General features: G+C 43.0%; 1 pseudogene; it reads right to left on the bottom strand.

The window, feature by feature from the left end:
- Positions 1–321: 321 nt before the first annotated feature.
- Positions 322–6,000, bottom strand: part of LOC109757532 (uncharacterized) — a 37,662-nt pseudogene continuing 31,983 nt past the window's right edge.

Genomic DNA, 6,000 nt, shown 5'->3' with positions numbered 1-6,000 from the left:
GATTATGAGTATATCAAGAAATTACAGAGAGAATCACAAAGAAAAATTTCTGACAAACATAATCAAGTTGCGAGAGCAAAATATGACATTATCCCGTAACACATAACATACAACAAAAACTCGGGTTTCACTTTCCATGTCCATATTTAACTTTATTTACCTACTCACTGTAAATATATCCTGCTAAAAGATACTATTTAAGAACGGCATGAAGAGCTAAGACAGAACACATTGGAAGATTAGCCATGCATGCAAGCCAAATCCGACCACCGAGCTCAACCACTGGAAGATTTTGTGTTTTAGCTTCTTTTTTCTTTTTGCTTGGGGCTTGTCTTGCTGTGCCCCAGCGATGATTTGAGACTTGAGCCAAATACGACCACCGAGCTCAACCACTGGAAGATTACTTTGAACCGATTTGTTGGATGCTTGGTGTTGTTGCTTTATAATATAAAGCGGGGGAAACCCTTTTTCATGATTTTGTGTTTTAATCACTCTCCGAGCTTCCGTCTGAACCAGCAAAATCAATGCAAGTACTACTGCCACCGCCATATGCTTGGCTGCTAGGGTGAACAACGGTTGGCTTGAAGCCTTCGCAGCCGTAGCAATGCCCTAGAAAAGGCACACACAAAAAAAGAGTCAGAAAAATGTTAACATGACTAAACAAAATAGATTCCAGCTAACTGGAAGCCTAATAAAGCAGGTTTGAGCATCTCAAAAATGCCATTTTTGCTTAACTGCTTCTTCATGTATATTTACATCCATTAAGCAGCAGGACATATGATCTAGAGGAATAACTGACAGTTTCAACAAAGGTTCATATTATTCGCAGGATGTTCATTTGCCAAAGATGACACTATCTATGTAGCTGGAAGGGCATGCAAAATCACTAGAATTGATTGTTTCTACGAGTTTATGGCATGGACAACTTATATCCAGGATTTGACCTCATAAATTAGAAAACAACAATCTCTCTGGCCAGTACATACCATTATCATGTTCTCCAACGATACAGCACAGGACCACATCCTTCTCTCCATGGAAAGCGGAGTTGACCTCATAGAAGAAGAGCTTGGTGCTGTCGGCATCAGCAGAATGATGATGATCCTCTGCTTGCTTAGCCGTGAAGTTGTAATGGATGCAGCCCCCTCCAAACTCCCAAAACTCACGGATCACTGGTACCTCCACCAGCTCAAACTGAAAAAACAAGATGAAAAACGTAGTGCATTCCTTACCTCCGGAGGTTTCCTCTGCCTGGGTAAACAATCCTCTTCCTCACCGAAATCGGCGCCGTACTCCCCATAATCGGGTTCAGGGAAAGTGAACTGAAACCTAAATCCATGTTCCTCCATGTTGATACCTTCAGGAGTGCTCCTCTCCTTGGAAGCACAGGCAGCTCGGCTCCTGACGCATGGGGTACTCCTGTCCTTGGAAGCCCACCCAACCCGACTCCTAATGCATCGACAAATTATGATCATGTCATAAAAATGACCAAAGATAATATAGCACGCTCTACCACTAAAAAATAAAGTTACCAGTATCATTTTTCCATTTTTACTATGATGAAGTGTGGTGTGTCTCTCTAAGAGATGCGTGCAGAGTTTGTGAGAAACCGGTTACAGGAGATCCAAAACTTGAATAGTTTATCTCAAATTCGGATTTGACATTGTGAATTAAACAGGGTGCCAGGCGTGGATGACAGCTGCTACTGTCAACCAGAGCTTGCGAGCGGCTGTTATATTACTTTTTTTTACCTTGCGTACCTCCCCCTGGAAGCGGCGGATGAGACTGCAGCTTGAGCAGGATGGTGTTGCTTTGGCTCCTCTGGCAAATTCTCCTTGTGCCTGAACCACAACATGCCAATAATTCAGAATTACTACAGCAGAGCCGTCCGCACTGTTGGGAATGTAGTAATTCAAAAAAATTCCTACGCACACACAAGATCACGGTGATGCATAGCAACGAGATGGGAGAGTGTTGTCCACGTACCCTCGTAGACCGAAAACGGAAGCGTTATGACAACGCGGTTGATGTAGTTGTACGTCTTCACGATCGACCAATCCTAGTACCGAACGTACGGCACCTCCGCGATCTGCACACGTTCAGCTCGGTGACGTCCCACGAACTCACGATCTAGTAGAGATTCGAGGGAGAGCTTCGACAGTACGATGGCATGATGACGGTGATGATGAAGCTACCGGCGCAGGGCTTCGCCTAAACACTACGACGATATGACCGGGGTGGATTATAGTGGAGGGGGGCACCGCACACGGCTAAGAGATCAATGATCAACTTGTGTGTCTATGAGGTGCCCCCCTCCCCCGTATATAAAGGAGTGGAGGAGGGGGAGGAGGCCGGCCTCCTAGGCGCGCCCCAAGGGGAGTCCTACCCCCACCGGGAGTAGGATTCCATCCCTTCCAAGAGTAGGAGTAGGAGGGAAGGAAGGAGGAAAGAGGGGGAAGGAAAAAGGGGGGCGCCCCCCCTTCCTTCCAATTCGGACTAGAGGGGGAGGGGGCGCGTGACCTGCCCTGGCCGCCCCTTCTCCTCTGCACCAAGGCCCATGAGGCCCATTACACTCCACGGGGGGTTCCGGTAACCCCCCGGTACTCCGGTATTCGTCCAAACTCACTCGGAACCCTTCAGAAGTCCAAACATAGTCATCCAATATATCGATCGTTATGTCTCGACCATTTCGAGACTCCTTGTCATGTCCGTTATCATATCCTGGACTCCGAACTACCTTCGGTACATCAAAACACATAAACTCATATTACCAATCGTCACCGAACTTTAAGCGTGTAGACCCTACGGGATCGAGAACTATGTAGACATGACCGAGACACGTCTCCGGTCAATAACCAATAGTGCAACCTGGATGCTCATATTGGCTCCTACATATTCTACGAAGATCTTTATCGGTCAAACCGCATAACAACATACGTTGTTCCCTTTGTCATCGGTATGTTACTTGCCCGAGATTCGATCGTCGGTATCTCAATACCTTGTTCAATCTCGTTACCGGCAAGTCTCTTTACTCATTCCGTAATGCATCATCCCGCAACTAACTCATTAGTCACATTGCTTGCAAGGCTTATAGTGATGTGCATTACCGAGAGGGCCCAGAGATACCTCTCCGACAATCGGAGTGACAAATCCTAATCTCGATCTATGCCAACTCAACAAGTACCATCGGAGACACCTGTAGAGCACCTTTATAATCACCCAGTTACGTTGTGACGTTTGGTAGCACACAAAGTGTTCCTCCGGTATTCGGGAGTTGCATAATCTCATAGTCATAGGAACATGTATATGTCATGAAGAAAGCAATAGCAATATACTAAACGATCAAGTGCTAAGCTAACGGAATGGGTCAAGTCAATCACATCATTCTCTAATGATGTGATCCCGTTAATCAAATGACAACTCATGTCTATGGCTAGGAAACTTAACCATCTTTGATTCAACGAGCTAGTCAAGTACAGGCATACTAGTGACACTCTGTTTGTCTATGTATTCATACATGTACTAAGTTTCCGGTTAATACAATTCTAGCATGAATAATAAACATTTATCATGATATAAGGAAATATATATAACAACTTTATTATTGCCTCTAGGGCATATCTCCTTCAGTCTCCCACTTGCACTAGAGTCAATAATCTAGTTCACATCGCCATGTGATTTAATACCAATAGTTCACATCACCATGTGATTAACACCCATAGTTCACATCGCCATGTGATCAACACTCAAAGGGTTTACTAGAGTCAGTAATCTAGTTCACAGTGCCATGTGATTAACACTCAAAGAGTACTAAGGTGTGATCATGTTTTGCTTGTGAGAGAAGTTTAGTCAACGGATCTGTCAAATTCAGATCCGTATGTATTTTGCAAATTTAGACAATGCTCTGCACGGAGCTACTTTAGCTAATTGTTCCCACTTTCAATATGTATCCAGATTGAGACTTAGAGTCATCCGGATCAGTGTCAAAGCTTGCATCGACGTAACTCTTTACGACGAACTTTTTATCACTTCCATAACCGAGAAACATGTCCTTATTCCACTAAGGATAATTTTGACCGCTGTCCCGTGATCCACTCCTGGATCACTATTGTACCCTCTTGCCAAACTCATGGTGAGGTTCACAATAGGTCTGGTACACAGCATAGCATACTTTATAGAACCTATGACTGAAGCATAGGGAATGACTTTCATTCTCTTTCTATTTTCTGCTGTGGTCGGGTTTTGAGTCTTACTCAACTTTACACCTTGCAACACAGGCAAGAACTCCTTCTTTGACTGTTCCATTTTGAACTATTTCAAAATCTTGTCAAGGTATGTACTTATTGAAAAAACTTATCAAGCATCTTTGATCTATCTCTATAGATCTTGATGCTCAATATGTAAGCAGCTTCACTGAGGTCTTTCTTTGAAAAACTCCTTTCAAACGCTCCTTTATGCTTTGCAGAAAAATTCTACATTATTTCTGATCAACAATATGTCATTCACATATACTTATCAGAAATGCTGTAGTGCTCCCACTCACTTTCTTGTAAATACAGGCTTCTTCGCAAGATTGTATAAAACCATATGCTTTGATCACCTTATCAAAGCGTATATTCCAACTCCGAGATGCTTGCACCAGTCCATAGATGGATCGCTGGAGCTTGCACAATTTGTTAGCACCTTTAGGATTGACAAAACCTTCTTGTTGCATCATATACAACTCTTCTTTAATGAATCCATTAAGGAATATAGTTTTGACATCCATTTGCTAGATTTCATAAAATGCGGCAATTGTTAACATGATTCAGACAGACTTTAAGCATCGATACGAGTTAGAAATTCTCATCGTAGTTAACACCTTGAACTTGTCGAAAACCTTTTGCGACAATTCGAGCTTTGTAGATAGTAACACTACTATCAGTGTCTGTCTTCCTCTTAAAGATCCATTTATTCTCAATGGCTCGCCGATCATCGGGCAAGTCAATCAAAGTCCATACTTTGTACATGGATCCCATCTCAGATTTCATGGCCTCAAGCTATTTCGTGGAATCTAGGCTCATCATCGCTTCCTCATAGTTCGTAGGTTCATCATGGTCAAGTAACATGGCTTCCAGAAAAGGATTATCATACGACTCTGGTGCGGATCTTACTCTGGTTGACCTACGAGGTTCGGTAGTAACTTGATCAGAAGTTTCATGATCATCATCATTAGCTTCCTCACTAATTGATGTAGGAATCACTGGAACTGATTTCTGTGATGAACTACTTTCCAATAAGGGAGAGGTTCAGTTACCTCATCAAGTTCTATTTTCCTCCCACTCACTTCTTTCGAGAGGAACTCCTTCTCTAGAAAGGATCCATTCCTAGCAACGAATGTCTTGCCTTCGGATCTGTGATAGAAGGTGTACCCAACATTTTATTTTGGGTATCCTATGAAGACGCACTTCTCCGATTTGGGTTTGAGCTTATCAGGTTGAAACTTTTTCACATAAGCATCGCAACCCCAAACTTCAAGAAACGACAGCTTAGATTTCTTGCCAAACCATAGTTCATACGGTGTCGTCTCAACGGATTTAGATGGTGCCCTATTTAACGTGAATGCAGCTGTCTCTAATGCATAACCCCAAAACGATAGCGGTAAATCAGTAAGAGACATCATAGATCGCACCATATCTAGTAAAGTACGATTACGACGTTCGGACACACCATTACGCTGTGGTGTTCCGGGTGGCGTGAGTTGCGAAACTATTCCGCATTGTTTCAAATGAAGACCAAACATGTAACTCAAATATTCTCCTCCATGATCAGATCGTAGAAACTTTATTTTCTTGTTATGATGATTTTCCACTTCACTCTTAAATTCTTCGAACTTTTCAAATGTTTCAGACTTATGTTTCATCAAGTAGATATACCCATATCTGCTCAAATCATCTATGAAGGTCAGAAAATAACGATACCCGCCGCGAGCCTCAACACTCATCGGATCGCATACATCAG

The sequence above is a fragment of the Aegilops tauschii genome, chromosome 5 (assembly GCF_002575655.3).
Source record: "Aegilops tauschii subsp. strangulata cultivar AL8/78 chromosome 5, Aet v6.0, whole genome shotgun sequence".
Lineage (NCBI taxonomy): Eukaryota > Viridiplantae > Streptophyta > Magnoliopsida > Poales > Poaceae > Aegilops > Aegilops tauschii.
The sequence above is the reverse complement of the archived record's forward strand: the minus strand, read 5'-3'. Positions and strand labels throughout refer to the sequence as shown.